A 15,169-nucleotide genomic window follows, 5' to 3' on the forward strand; every position below is an offset into this window, starting at 1 on the left:
AGTGGTGCGCTCAATCTGCACGCTGACCATAGCCATACGTGCCGCTGTAATAGAAGCTGCTAACATCACGGCATACAAGGATAAAGTATCCGGCGAAATTACAGCAGGAATAACATCCGTACGAAAATAAACTTTCAGTTATTGTACATGACTTCATGGGTTCCATTGGCGTTCATGTAGGCTAGCATGCCAACACAACTTTCACACTTCCGACTTAATTTTTTCGTACCTTTTCGAATTTCTTGAATGCTACAATGTTTTCTTGAATGCTACAATGTCTCCAGCTAAACTTTGAGAACTAGAAAAAAAAGCAGCTCGGTGCTCGAATAAATTGGCAAGACAGGAACGAAAATGCAAGATGAAGCCACTAAAGGCACAAGGATAGAAGTAAACAAAGCTACACCAACGGATGCAGTTGCCTTTTGGTGCCCATAGTGACTATAATTCAAAGGTTTTCTGCCAATCACCAGTATATAAGATGGGGGTTGACATTTTGAGGCTATTTTGTGAAAAAAAATTTGGCCTGCATTTCTTGAATCCACAATAAAGCACAAAAGTTGATGCAGCCAAGCAAGTCGACGACAAATCCCAAATTTAAAATAAAAACAAATGACAAAAAAACTTGTATGCTTCTGCAATTCACCCACCCAGCAACAACTTTGGCCATCAAAATGCAGCTTTCATACATAGAATGCAGAAGCAGCTATTCATAGCAGCCTTTCGATGAGAGTATACGACTGCATTTTCTCACAAATGATTTACATTGGCAGGGTGCCAATAGCAAATGAGTATTTCTTTAACAGGAGCACCTGGGCTGTCAGCACATAAGCATACTTGAAGAAAGAAATCAACAGTAATGTTTTGAACACAGCATTTTCACTCCTGTTAGAGCATCGTCAAGTCCCACAGAACCCAAAAATACTATAAACCTAAGATGCGAAATCTTCGAAGCCAAGGTCATTACTCAACCGGAGACTGACCAAGCTTGCCTACACAGCCTGTATAATTGAACCCCTTTATAAGAGACACACACACTGTGAGCAGTTCCTTCCCTTTATATTGTACCATGGTTGTGACGGTGAAGAACGCAACCAGCTTCTGACTAGGTGAATTTATGCTCAGAAAAAAAATACAACACTCAAAGATGCAACACCGTCTGTAAATGCACCAGCTGTTATCTAACATACCAGAACTATCACTGGTGCTTGCATTAGCTGTAGAATAACTCTACTGTTCCACAGTGTGCCCAATGATAGTGGAAGTTTCTAAAAAGAATCGGGAACGTTTTCAAACATTCTGTCGCTACCTGCGCAAGGCAGTAGTTACAAATGTAAGGAGCCGGTTACATAAACATAAAAAAAGAAACTCATTCTGCAGTAGGAGCAGTCTTTTTATACAGAATACTGTTATTTTCTGATTAATCTCTGTTTAAATGTTGGCACACAAATGTCTCAGGAGAACTTGAGTCTGGCCCAGTTGTTGCTTAGTATTTAACATCTTGACCGCACCAAAAAGGCGGGGATAGAAAAGGGTCTGATGAAACGGGTGGCAAGAGTATTGTTACAAAAAAGATTCATTCAGACTCGAAAGGGTAGGTACAGTGAACTACCGTTAAGACAAACTCAGTTTAGGCGAATTCTCACTTAGGCTGAACATGAGAATATTTGTTCAATTTCCCATAGACTCAATGCAAAAAAAAAATCCGCTTATGACAACCAACTAACAGGTCTCTTTTGTCAAGACGAACTATTGCAGCAACGAACAATGCTGGTGATTCTGTGCAATGATGTCTTGGTGGGACATTCAGGCAAACGAGAGAAAGAAAATAAGAATAAAAAATGCTTCCTAGTGCAAAGATGCGAATTGAATTGCGATGTGAACGGAGGAAGTGAGATAAACAGGAAATAAAGGCAATGCATAAAGCTGGAATCTCCCCCACTGCCAGCTTGCGGGTGGGGAAAGTACCGGCTTTATCAGCAAAGAAAACAACAAATAAAGTTGGGGACGCAAGACCGTAAGGGCTTGCCTCCCCAACTTTATTTGTTGTTTTGGACAAAAGGACGTAAATCCTTTTGTATTCTCCCAGCATTCTCTGGTTGCCGTGCTGGAGCTCAAAGGAGAATAGCAGAACGAAAAAACAATCGCATGGGCCCCCTATGGGGCTATCTCATGGGGGCTATCTTATCCGCTATCTACAGAAAAGGTAAATGCAGGAAAAAAGCCAAACAAGTGCAACAACCGGAACAAAAATTGTCTGTGCATAACTATCGTGCGCATAACAATTGCGGTGTAGCACTCCAGTCGGAGGGGTCAGATGCATTTTAACAGCAGCCGAGCCCATGCCGAGTCCGCATTGTTTCACATAGGGCATGTGCGTGTCATATTTGTTCCTGAGGCTAGTGATCGTAAGTAGAGCGAACGAAGACCTTCAGCTGCCCGTCAATCAGGAAAAGTTACTACAGTCAAATCTCATAACTATGAACTTCACATTAAAGATTTTTTCAGATTAACGACTTTTTCAAAAATTTCTCTCCACGTGTTCCTTCGTTTAATGTAAAACTATTTCACTACAGCTGCCGACCAATGTTACGCAAAAGAGTCCTAAAAATTTAACATTTCCAAAAAATGGTGAAGCCATGAAAATGAAGTATATTTGGATTAGAAAAGCCTAAAATATACCCTATCATGCCATGGTTCTCGCTGTTCTTGGGGACGAGCAAATTTGGTTCCATTTGGGCTACCATAACAACGCTGGCAAGGGTGTTGGGAATTGCGGCCGCCGACCATTGCAGGCAGCAAAGTTGGTGGCTTGATGAATCCAAGCAAACAAAACTCGATGCCGGTCGCAAAAAGATGCATGTAACGTCTCGCCTGTTAGGGGAGATTTACCAAAACAGTCTGGGCTTCTCCAACCTGTACCGACACCACACTGTAGATGAGCCTCCAGCATTTTGCCACCATCAAAACACTACCGCCGCGGCCGCGATCGAACTCGTGTGTTTCAGGTCAGTAGCCTAGCACCGTGCCCACGGAGTGGTACTGAGAAATCGCGAACAGCTGCGCACATGTGATATGCACAACGGCTCAAACACACTTGGCACACCACTAACACGACCACAAGTGCAATGATGACAAGAAAAAAAAATTTACAGGAACTAAAAACAACCTAATATTAATGATGATGATAAAGCTGACTGAAAAAGAAAAGTTCTGCCATTTTGCTAGTCAATGAGGATCAGACATGGCTTCCAAAACTGAACGATTGTGCGCGCTTCCAATCTTGAAGGCTGTACAACTAGCCACTGCAAGTCAAACTCGACCAAGCCAACAAAAAAATCCAACAAGACGGCTTTAAAGAACTCATGCGGCATACATGGAGGAAGAAAAAGAAAGGAGGGAGTATGACGTCACACCGCCAGTCTTTACAAGCCGGCCCGTTATGAAGCCAACGGTGTCGGTCTAACACGAGACTTTTTCTGGCAATATAGCGAAAGAAACAAGATTTCCAGAAACTTCGGGGTATGGCACCCGGTACTTTCTAATCGAAGTGTGCTGATTCAGTGCAGACCAGCCGGCTCAAGCAGGAGGTTCAAGAGCGAAACATTACCGAGAGTACTAAAACCTACCGTATGCTCTGACATTAATATCAGAGTTTCCTAAAACTAACTGGAGAAGACTCTGGCGCTGCGATCGTTCGGCGACCATGAGAATAATGGGTAGTACATGAATTTGCCTAGTCTTCGTACTTGTGGCTTCATTTATTGCTGATTTCACTTTTGTTTCGAAAAAAAGAACGAAACCTTTTGAACTTCCTGACCCAATTTGAAATGGTAGGCCTAAAAGAATTAGGTGGCAAAGCACAAGCACTGAACATATACAGATTTTTGTTTTCTGAGAAAACAGCTCCAAGTCACACGAATACAAACGGAGCCAGAAGTACAATGATTATACAAATTCGTGTACTACCCATCATTCAAATACTCACTGAAGCACCGTGCGTTGCAGGTACCATAGACACTAGTGCCAGAATTCCCTCTAGTGTATGTTTAGGAAACTCTATGATTGCGATCACGCGTTGGGCCGACAGAGGGCTTCAACTCATGTGGTATAATGCTTCCTTCTTTCTTTTTCATTTCTCCATAGCAGCATAACTATAGTGAAGTAGCATTCTAGTAGTGCGAACGGGGAAGTTTTGGGCGTGCCATTTGGCACAGAAAAATCCAGGTGGCATCGCTGCATCTTTCACTAGTGGCACCAACACTCCCATCGCAGTTGCTGCATGCACTTATGCGCATTTCACTGCATCAGTAGAAGACAGTTTTAAATGAGATTCCGCTGCAGCTATGCGGACGCAGCCATTAGGATGGCTTGCAGGCTATATGTGCAGAGTTGCTGCTGATGCCCAACACGCATTTAATATAGAGAACCTGCATGACGTTCGCTTCAAATAGCTTCACGAGCCCATGCGCAGGAGGACACACACGAGGCAATATTCACTGCAGCTTCTTGGAGAACCATGCAAAAATATGCGAGTTACTAACACAGGGAGTCCTTTCGATTTATCACTTTTAGTCTTTTTTGTTGGTTTTTTCATTACACTGCATAAGTATAAGTATATATGCGTGGTTTGAAGAACAAAGTTTATGTGGTAAGTCAGCGCTCTGTATGTGTACTTCTTTGCCTGGTTTCTCATTTTTCACATTGTTTTTTTTTTTCCATTACCGTGCGTGTCCACGCGTTTTCTCTGATTTCGGATGAGAACGTACATCAGCAGTGGTGACTCTGTGGCGTCTGTAGTTAAATAAAAATTTTTATTGTGTTTTTTAGTTCAGTATAGCAGCATCTACAACAGCGCGACTGCTATACAGTCGAACACGAATATATTGAGCACACATATATAGAATTTTCGGGTATATCAAACTCTCAAGTTGTCCCCTTGAAATTTTTGTTTATAGTATGGAAGCTCACACGTTTATATCGAACGGTATTTTTACCTGCCTTAGGATATATCGAACCTCACATGAGCTAGAAGGTGCACTTCGGCCCTTGGCCCCTCCACCCCCGCAATCTCCGCGATAGCGCAGCAGATAGCGAGCTGAAAGGTGCATTTTGACACTCGTAGCGCCAAACGACATCCGCGCGGCACCACACTTCTGCTAAAACCCTGAACGTTCGAAAAAGGTAAGGTCGAGAGGGCTTGGACTGCACAGTCTCCAAATTGCGAAACGGCTTTTTTTTTTACATTTTTTCTCTTTCTGTCTTGCTTTTTCTGCGCACCCGTCAGCTCGGAGGGGAAGAACGATGGAGTTGACGTCATCCTTCTTTCGCCCTTTAATTTTGGTTGCTGTTTCGCGAGTTTTGATCAGCCAACCATTGATTGATGTGTGGGGTTTAACGTCCCAAAACCACCGTATGATTAGATCAGCCAACCACAGCTCGCGCCTTCTGCTGTTGCCCTCGCAGGTGATCATCACCTCGCGACTCGCCAGCGCTTTGTTGCTTTCATTGTCGCGTATCCTACCTACCACAGCTTGTGCGGCATTCTTTTTTTGTGTGCCTCTAGTGCAAAGCCGCTGCGGACTCCTTGAATTGTCGACTTCTCGGGCAGCTATCGCCAACGTCAAGAAGCACAAGACCCTTGACTTTGCGACAAAGTTGAAGGCTATTCAGCGGGCTGAGGCGGGTGAGAAATGTTGAGAAAAACGGGTGAGAAACGAAGCACTTCGAGTATCTTGTTGAAACACACAGTAGATATCAAGGCAAAGGTGGCGAAGGAGCAAGCGTTGGAAGCCTGTCATGTGAGTGCTCTTGTCCACGAAAATGTAGAAAATACACTTTATTCCTGGTTTTTAGAAGTGTGCGTGAAGAACATTCTAGTTGATAGCCCAATACTATTATCTCCCATGCGTTCTTTGCGCTCCGAAGGGGAGGGGGGAGAATTAGATGCCTGTGCACACGCGCTTATCCTTCGATGGGGAGAACCTCGTGCCTTCGACTTCGACGGGAATGATTGCGTTTAGTTGCTGGGCGCACAAAGATCACTCTGCTCGCTGGACAGGCGCCGTTTGCGAAAAGAGTGCGCTTTTGAAACGCAGTAAAGTAACAACTGGGGCACTTGTTAGTTCACACTCATATCTGTCCCTGTGATTACGTTTCGTGCCTCGTTTTTGTTCAAACAGCGCGTTTAGGCGCTGATAGAAACTATCCGAGACCACGGTGGCAGACACAAATCTTCGGAGGCCGACTCGACATGCGTGTCTGTCTTGCTCTGCGCCGGGAGTTCGCAGGCTGGTAGCTTTTACGATTAGCCGATCAGTTCTGGAACACGGCGGTGCGTTGAATGAAATGTGATGAATACGATAGAAAAAAATTGTATTGTTAGAAGAAGTAGGGCTGGCAGCCAGCTCTTTTAGATTAGATATTGTGGAACTACTACAAAACGCTGGTGTGAGCAAATACGGCCGCTCCAGCGTCAAGTCCTCTTTTCACACAGTCCCTTCGCGTTGAAACCGGACTGATACTCGCGATAGGGATGGGCCAACTGATTTGATCTCTGCTTCAGCAGCACTCGCGCACTTTTACCCACCCGTGAAAGTTACAATGTGTGGGGACATGTTATCGATTAGGACTTGTTACGAAACATGGCGGCGACGGCTAAAACCCGCCGAGAGTGTCCACATAATTGCTCAGTTTTTTACTGTAATATCAGCGTTTTGGGTTAGCTCTGCTTTCAGTCCCCCTTTTATTTATTTTCCATTTATTTTCCGAATTTTCGTACTAATCCTGCATATAACAAAACCCTCTTTATAGCAAATTTTTCAGAAATTTATTAATTTCGTTATATCCAGGTTTAATTGTATATGATGCTGAAGCTTTGAGTTTCATCTAACAACGCAAACAATGACTGATATTTAAAAAGTGGTTCTTCGCCAACGAACATCCCAGGATGAAGTGGAATGTGTTCAGTAAGCTAACGAAAAATGATTTTTTCTAATAAAGTCCGATTCACTGCATTGGATGAGGATGTGGTTGACAGTGAGTGATTCACCACATCTATCACACAAAAGTGAACCGCCACCGCAGAAAATGTATGAATGTGTGCTGTGTGTATGTCCTGTTCGCAGCCTTGTAAGTGCTACTTCTGTGTGGAGTGATTTTGATACTGGCAGCCAATTACCAAGAAACGACTTGATGTCAATATTTTCTGTGTGTCTATTCTATGTGCTCTGCCAATAAGGTCTAAGCTTTAGTTTAAGATATGGTTTTACTTCAAGAGCAGGGTTAGCTACGAATGTATTGGCGGCTCGTTCATGGAGAGATGTGGCTAGCTGGTCCGGCATCCCATTACCTTAGATCTCGCGGTGTCCTGGCACCCAGCACACTAAAGCATGCTGTTTCGACTTGTAGACTGTGCATCATACTGAGTAAAGTGAGACAAGAACTGTTTTTTATTGTATTTTTAAAGTGTTCTAAAGCTTTAAAATTATGTGTAAATTACGACCTGTTGTAGTTTCAATTCCTTAATGTGTTCAACTGCCGCAACTATCGCAAAAGCTTCTCTGGTGAAGATGCTTGTGTCAGGATGCAGAGCGCCGGCATACAAAAAAGATGGGCCAACCGCTGCGCATGACAGAGAAGTGTAAGATTTTGAGGCATGAGTAAGAAAGTCAGGACAAGTGTGTTCATGTTGCAGTTTCACGAAGTATGTGTGGATATGTATAATGGGTGCGTGCTTTGTAACCTTTAAGATACACGCATTTTAATCTATCGTCTATCACTGCCACAGTGGCAAGTATGCTGCAGGAGCCATCAAAAGGTGTTCAAGTGGCACACTGGTTTCCTGAGCAAAGCTCCTCAAACGAAGCGAGTAAGGTTGTCGCAATGAGGGCCGGTTGTAAAACAGTGCAGGACTCGACATATCATTATTAGTCGAATATGTAAGGTGTTATTTGTCTGCATTCATTTTGAAATAATACAGCAAGGGCATGGGCGATTTCTGAAGTTGCAACGACCAGTCGTTCAATTCTACGTACAGGCTCCTTACATGACTAGAGTGAAAAGCACCAGTAGAGAGCCGAATGCCTAAATGATGGACCGGGTCAAGCATTTTAAAAGCGCTTGGTGCAGCAGACTGATAGACAATCGCCCCACAATCTAAGCGCGTGCGAATAAAACTTCTATAAAGATTCATGAGACATTTTCTTTCACTGCCCCAGGCAGCAAGACCTTTAGAACATTAGTAAATTTCAGGCATTTGTTTTTGAGATTTTTTTTATGGGGGGGTACGAATGTCAATTTATTATCTAAAATTATGCTTCAAAACTTCTGTTAAGTTTTCCCAGCTAGTCGCTGGCTCACGGTATAGAAATATTTAGGTGTTGACACTGCGCGCGACGGCGCGGCCAGATCTTGTTCGGCAATTCATGCGCTTCACTCGAACGTCGAAAGACGGCGCCGCGCCACAAGGGCCTTTCTGGTCAGAACGTTGCAGCTGCTGAAGTGCAGATGTTGCGAGATCGTTCGATGTTGCGCCGTGTAAGTTAAGTTTTTTTTAATTGCAGCAAGGCACACGACGATTGAAACTGCTGTAAACACCAAATCATGTTTGGTTACTGCCAATTTTACTTGCTGAAACTGCGGGAGTGCACGGAAGAACAGTGAGAACGCGGCCGGCGACCCTTCCGAGTTCGTTGTAGAAATGAGTTTATTGCAAATAATTTTGGTGTCCAAAAACACTGCAAGATCCCAGGGACTTCTGGTCCACAGCTAGGAACTCCGCTTGGCAACTAAACAATGTTTATTATCTCTCCCTCTTTTCATTCATGCGCATGACTCCCGAGAGCATAGATAGCATAGCTACTTTACCACATCATAAAATAAAATGTCCTAAACTCGCATGCCCGCCCATTCTGGCAGAGAGCCTATGCGTATCATGAAATGTTGCCTGAGCAGTGTAATGCCCGCCCTGTAGAGAATATAGTAATATTAGCCCGACTTACTGGGGCTCTTCAGCTACGTTTCGTATTTCGACTGCATCAAGAATACCCCCTTCACGGTTCTACGCGCGATTGCCCGGTCCAAAACAAAATCAAGGCTACTTTTACGACGTTTACATGGCTAGGGCAGTGCATTGATAGCTACACGGCAAGAAAATGGTCAATGAAAATGACCCTGGCATTCTTCCTGTCAAGCTCGCCGTTTGCGCTGATATCGGCGCTGCTGAGCGGTTGTCTATCTCAGATATGCTCACGCAGGTATCATATACTTACGCAACTGTACATTGGGATTGGTGGATGTCAGTTGAGATAAATCGAATTCGGCCTGGTAAAGCAGCTTGGTGGGTCACGAAATTCCCCATTGAACAATTATAGGGTGGGGGGGGGGCAAATTATACATCTTTAACAACATATTCTGTTTCCTTTTTTTCCTTTTTTTCCTTTTTTTCCTTTTTGGGGGGGCTTTCTTCAAGTTGTCTGCTTTGTTAGATATTTGGGGCATTCCGGAAAAATGCTAGGTACAGCATTCGCCGATAGCACTGGTCTCTTCTTGGGTACATTTAAAAGCACCTGGCCATCGAACCCAGCGTAGTACGATTTCGATATCTCTTGCTCAGGAAAATGCTTCGCAGAGACGCAGCCGCTCGGTTGCAATATCCTATCTGCTCTAGGTATGGCCCGGCGCCAAAGTTCAAAGCGAGCAGGCTCCGATGGAGTTTTGAAAAGCGGCACACGATCAACGCACCTTTGGTAGCCCGATCTGCAGTTGGGTATGAAGCACTTTTTACCCATTACTGCGTCCTAGCCGACCTCTGAGCCAGGCAAGATTTCGCAAGCGTGCCACTTCAACACCATGCACTGCAACAGCAAACACATCACAGTCACCAAGCACACAGGCCGCAACATCCACACACTGCATCGGCCTGCTCCACCACATGAGCTTGCATAACGATCATTGCGGCTGGTCCCAAACTACGACACAAAAAGCTACGCATGGCGCCGGCCGCCCAGCTGAAACATAAACGTCTAGTCCTTGTTGTGCACACTGCACCAGAAGAAACTGAAAAACAGCTTTAACGGCACGGAAAGGCAAGCACGGCGCGTAACGCGTAACCACCGTAGCAGCGCACGCCACTCTGAAAGCGATTGCCGCCCTTATTCGCAGCGCCCCGCGCCGCTGCGGACAGCGCATGTACTAAAAGGGCAAACAAGATCGGCCCGCGTTCTCCGCCGTGGCGCCCGGTTAGTGTCAACACCTAAATATTCCTACACCGTGCGCTGGCTGTGAGGTGAATGATCTAATCGGGGTGGAGACTTCTCTTTCTTGAAAATAAATCGCATGTGCTTTTTTGCGGGTTAAGAGTGAACCCCTTCTCGTCTGCCCATCTAGTAGCCTTATTCAAACCAAATTGGAGCTGCCGCTCGCACATTCCAAGATTGCAGGATTTATAAACTGATCTGAACGTCGACGACATATGTGCAATAAAGGATATTGCGTGGAATGTGGAAATATAAGGTATTCATTTTCACAATAAAAAGTATGCACCTCAAGGCACCACCTTGCAGCACTCCAGTCTCCTGCTGCTTGTAACGAATGGCGAACCCTTGCTTTGCTTTAGAATCAGAATAACAATGGCTTCTTTCCAGTCAGAACGAATCTCGCCTGAAAACTATACGAGACGTTATACAAGGAAAGAACCACTTTTTATGTTTCATAGGGAAAGTGTTCAGGTGTTTTAGCATTTCATATACAGTCGAACACGGATAATTCGAACCCAAAGGGGATCGCCCATTAGTTCGATATATAAAAAAATTGGATTTAAAAAATAAAAGGCCTTGAGGGCTTACCAGTAGCGGACCATGTAGTGACACGCATACCAAAGGATTACGGCCACTAGCGTGGGTTCGGTCTTAGCAAGCCGCAGAGCATGCGTTAACCATCGCCGTGGCTAGATCATAATACTGCTCAAAGTTGCAACACTTTTGTTGTGGCAACACCAAATGCAGCACAGCCCGTAACAAAGACCCGGCGGGAAAGCAAATGGGCTTGTCCACACCACGGGCGAGAAGTACTACACAGGGGTGTCCCGAGCACGTCTCCGTGGTAAAAGTGATTTACGGAGGCACCAGGACCAAGGCCTGGTTGCTCGAGCGAGAGCAAAGGCGCTCACGTTGGCTTCAAAGAGATATGGGTCGGCGTAGCTGGCCACGCACTAGGACACCGTACCACTCTTCGGCCGAGCGTACACAAAGGGGCAGCAAAAGGTGAGCGTTTGCCTCGGGCGCAAGGCGTCGTCCGCTAAGTCTGACGAGCCCCAAACAACGGGAGTCGACGGACGGAAAAGGGAATGCGTGCTCACCGTAACCTGTCCCAGAAAAATCTGACTCACTCCCAACGCGCGCGCGCGCGATACCTCTCGGGAGACCTTGCACGCAGCGCCCCAGTCGACATTCGCTACCAGGTTCGTGCGCATTCTTTCCCGGCACAAAGCAGCGAGATCTTCATCAGGAAGTGCTGTGGGTGGCATGGACAAGGTCGGTATCTTGCTACACCCGGAGTCTCGCGCCGCTTTGGCCTTGGTCGCATGGAGGCTTCCCCTAAAATGGCTTTGGGCGTATATGTTCACCCCGCACAGCAAACACACACGTACCACAGGTGGGTTTGGCAGCCGGGCACCTCGCGCAAGCATGCCGGTCTCCGTGATCGTGTGGCCGAGGAATGGTAATGGCACCTGATCAAGGGCAGTTTCTCGCCACACTCGCCGCTGTGCCTTCCACAGTACGTCGCTCACAAAGCATTTGGGCACCTCTTGGTGTTCCTGCCACGTCCAAGTGGCCACGCTTAACGCAGGGAGGCAACGGGGCCGCGGACAATGGTGATTTGTGCGGCCGCTGTTTTCCTGTCGTCTTCGCTTCTTGCTGGCGTGCAAGCGACCTTGACTTTCCCGAAACGGTCGACATGTCAGTAGGCAAAACGAAAAAACACTCGTGGCCGGCGCCATCGATTTTCAAACTGAGGAAAAGCCGCACTGCTGGTGCAGAGACTCGCAGCCGTGGTGACCAACCCCTTATCTGTCGGCGATGATACTCCACTCACAGCGCGCACAATTACTTACGTCACTGCTCATCATGCCCCTTGCCCAATCACGGCACCAGCACACATGCCACCGGCTAGCCTGAATTCCCACAACCATCACCTACAGTAAACACATTCAAAAATGACAACTAACTGTGCACACACACACTGCAACAGAATGATTAATTTGTATGACAAAAATGACTAATCTTGGCCTGCTTCTTCGTATTCGAAATGTTGAAGACGCTCATCTCGATTTTATCAAGACTGTCCAGATACGACAGCCCGGTTCCCTTCATGTGGCCGAACGCCGCCGCCACTTCAACGGTTGACTACGCGCGTGTAGGCAACACCTCATCTGAATGATCCTCCTCGTCACATGAGCTGTCCGCCTGGACATAGCAGTCCGCTTCTACAAAGTCGTCCGCAGGCACTTCGTGTGGAACTGCTACCGGGAGCAGGACAACAACTCGTGAACTGCGTCGTCTATGCGCTCGTCATCGTCTCTGGCTTTCTCAAGTTCGGCCGTCTCGAAGCCTGCCCTTCGAAGGCAGTTGACCACTGTGTCCATCTTCACGTCTCGCCAGGCATTGAAGATCTCCGCGGGAAAAAGTTCGCGGAGACTTCCGGCCACTCCTTCCTCCGTTAGAATAATGTTCGCAGGTGTCGCGGGCGTTGCTTTAGTTGTGGGCGTCATGCGAGTTTTACAATAGCGTTTGGTCCCTCTAAAGAAAAGTCTGGGGACTTTCGCCCCGACCGCAAACCTAAATGCACAGAAGCTACACACAGCACTTTGCGAGCCTCGCTGGCTGCGATCGTCGCATGCTATTTTGGAATTTATGGGGGCAGGCTGTAAGCGCGAACGACGGCTCACGTCACGACATATGGGCAGTAGCAGTGACCACACCGCAAGGGCTTGCGGTGTGCTATTCTAAACCTACACTGCTGGATGTCCTGGCTGGTGACAGCTTCGCTTTCGCCAGAATTTGTTTTCCCAACGATGTTGCAGCACAGCTTAAATCGGTGAAGCAATCCACTGTTGTCAGCAAGTTGTTTCCCCGAGTGCAGCGGCAAACCATTTGGCCTTGGCAATCAGCATCGGGCCATCCACCGGAATGTTCTTCACGCCCACTTCTAAAAACCAGGCAGTGACATTCCCGTAGGCAAAAGCGCGCACATGACAGACTCCCAGCGTTTGCTGCTCCACCCCCTTTGCCTTGATATCTGCCTTGTTTTTCAACAAAGTACTCAGAGTGCTCTGTGGTATCCCGAAGTCGCCCGCGATGAGTGAACATTTCTCGCCTGGCTCAACACGCTGAATAGCCTTCAACTTCATCGCAAAGTTAAGGGTCTTGCACTTCTTGCCGCTGGCCATAGCTACATGAGAAGTCGACAATTCAAGGAGTTTGCAGCGGCTTTGCACGCCACGACCACAAAAGAGAAATGCTGCACATGCGGGGAATGTAGGCGACGCGCTTACAGAAGCAACATAGAGCTCGAGAGGCGATGGTCACCTGTGAGAGCAACACCAAAAGGTGCAAGCTGTGGTTGACTGATCAAAACTTGTAAAACAGGAACAAAAAAATTTTTAAAAATGTGAAAGGAGGAGGACGTCTGCTCATTCGTTCCTGCTCTCCGAGTCAGTGGATACACGAAGAAAGCATGCGAGAGAGAAAGAGAAACGAAAAAATAGTAGTTTCGCAAGTTAGAAAGTGTGCAGTCTAATCCCTCTCGACTTTACTTTCTTTCAAGCGCTCCGGGTTTTGGCAGAAGCATTGTGCTGTGCGAAAGTCGCCGGGTGCTACGAGTGCCAAAACCCCACCTCCAACTGGTGCGTCGAGCTGTGCGGCCGCGGAGATCGTAGGGTGGGGAGGCGGCAGTGGTGCTGAAGCGCACCTTCTACCTCAAGTGGCGTTCTATATATCCGAAGGTGTCTAAAGATACCATTCGATAAAACGTGCGAATTTTTATACTTTTACAAAGAAATTTTAAGGGGATAACTTTCGAGTTCGCTATACTCGAAAATTCAATATATGTGGCTTCGTAGTTGCGTCGTAGTGGACAAACTGCGCCGAAAACCATGCTGACTACTTAAAAAATAATTGTTGTCCTCTAAGAAAGAACAGATATGCTCAAATATGAAATCTTCCAAAACCTTGCTACAAGTGCAAAGTAGCGAAACTGGTCTGTAGTTGATTACTTTAAGTTTGTCACCAGTCTTATAAATAGGCACCACCTTTCCAGTTTTCCATTCTAAAGGTATTTCCGCTGTCCGTACACTTTCTTTAAAGATTATGTTCAGATACCTCGCGCACCATTCGGCGTATCTGTGCAGGAACATATTTGGTATGCCATCCGGGCCGATAGATTTTTTAGTGTCTAATTCGAGTAGCGCCGAGAAAATGCCACTTTCGTTGATTTCTATATCCGGGATAGCATAACTAGTTTTCGGATATGACGAGGGCTGAACGGTGGCGTGAGAAAACACTGACGAAAAGTAGTCATTAAATGTATTGGCTATACAGTTACTGTCACCGGTGATAGTGTCATCAAGTTTCATTTTGCTAATAGCCTCATTCTTAATCGTTAGGTGCAATCAGAACTTTCTTGGGTCATTTGCCAAAAAATGATGCATTTTGACGTTGAAGAAATGGAACTTGGATAGCTTTATCTTTGTTCGCAATTCATCTCAGTATAACTGTAGGGACGACGCCCCTCTGTTCCCAGCGGAGCGATGTAATCGCTTGACACGGCGTTTCAACTGTAATATTTCGCAAGTGACCCAGGGATTCTGCCGACTACGCTTTTTTTGTCTAGTAGGGACATAATTGCTAATGCATTTATTAACAACAGCCTTGAAATGAATTTACAAATCTCGGACAGTAGAATTTCCAGTAGCATAAATATGCTGAAAAATATCAAAATCTTCTTCCAGAAGGTCTAGTACACTCTGATCTTGAGCACAGTTAAAATCAGGGAATTTTTTAGTGACGTTTTCGCCCTTTATCCTCGAGACTCGCATACAACCAGCAAAAAGGACAATGTCGTGATCGGATAAACCAGGCAAATACGACATGTCATAGCCTACAGCACTAAT

At 46.0% G+C, this 15,169-nt stretch overlaps 1 protein-coding gene across 9 annotated transcripts in view; it reads right to left on the bottom strand.

Annotated features, from left to right (window-relative positions):
* The window catches only part of LOC119169139 (uncharacterized), a 748,171-nt gene that overhangs the window by 599,931 nt on the left and 133,071 nt on the right, over nt 1-15,169 (bottom strand). The window lies entirely within an intron of this gene.

The sequence above is a fragment of the Rhipicephalus microplus genome, chromosome 2 (assembly GCF_043290135.1).
Source record: "Rhipicephalus microplus isolate Deutch F79 chromosome 2, USDA_Rmic, whole genome shotgun sequence".
NCBI classification, from domain to species: Eukaryota; Metazoa; Arthropoda; class Arachnida; order Ixodida; family Ixodidae; genus Rhipicephalus; species Rhipicephalus microplus.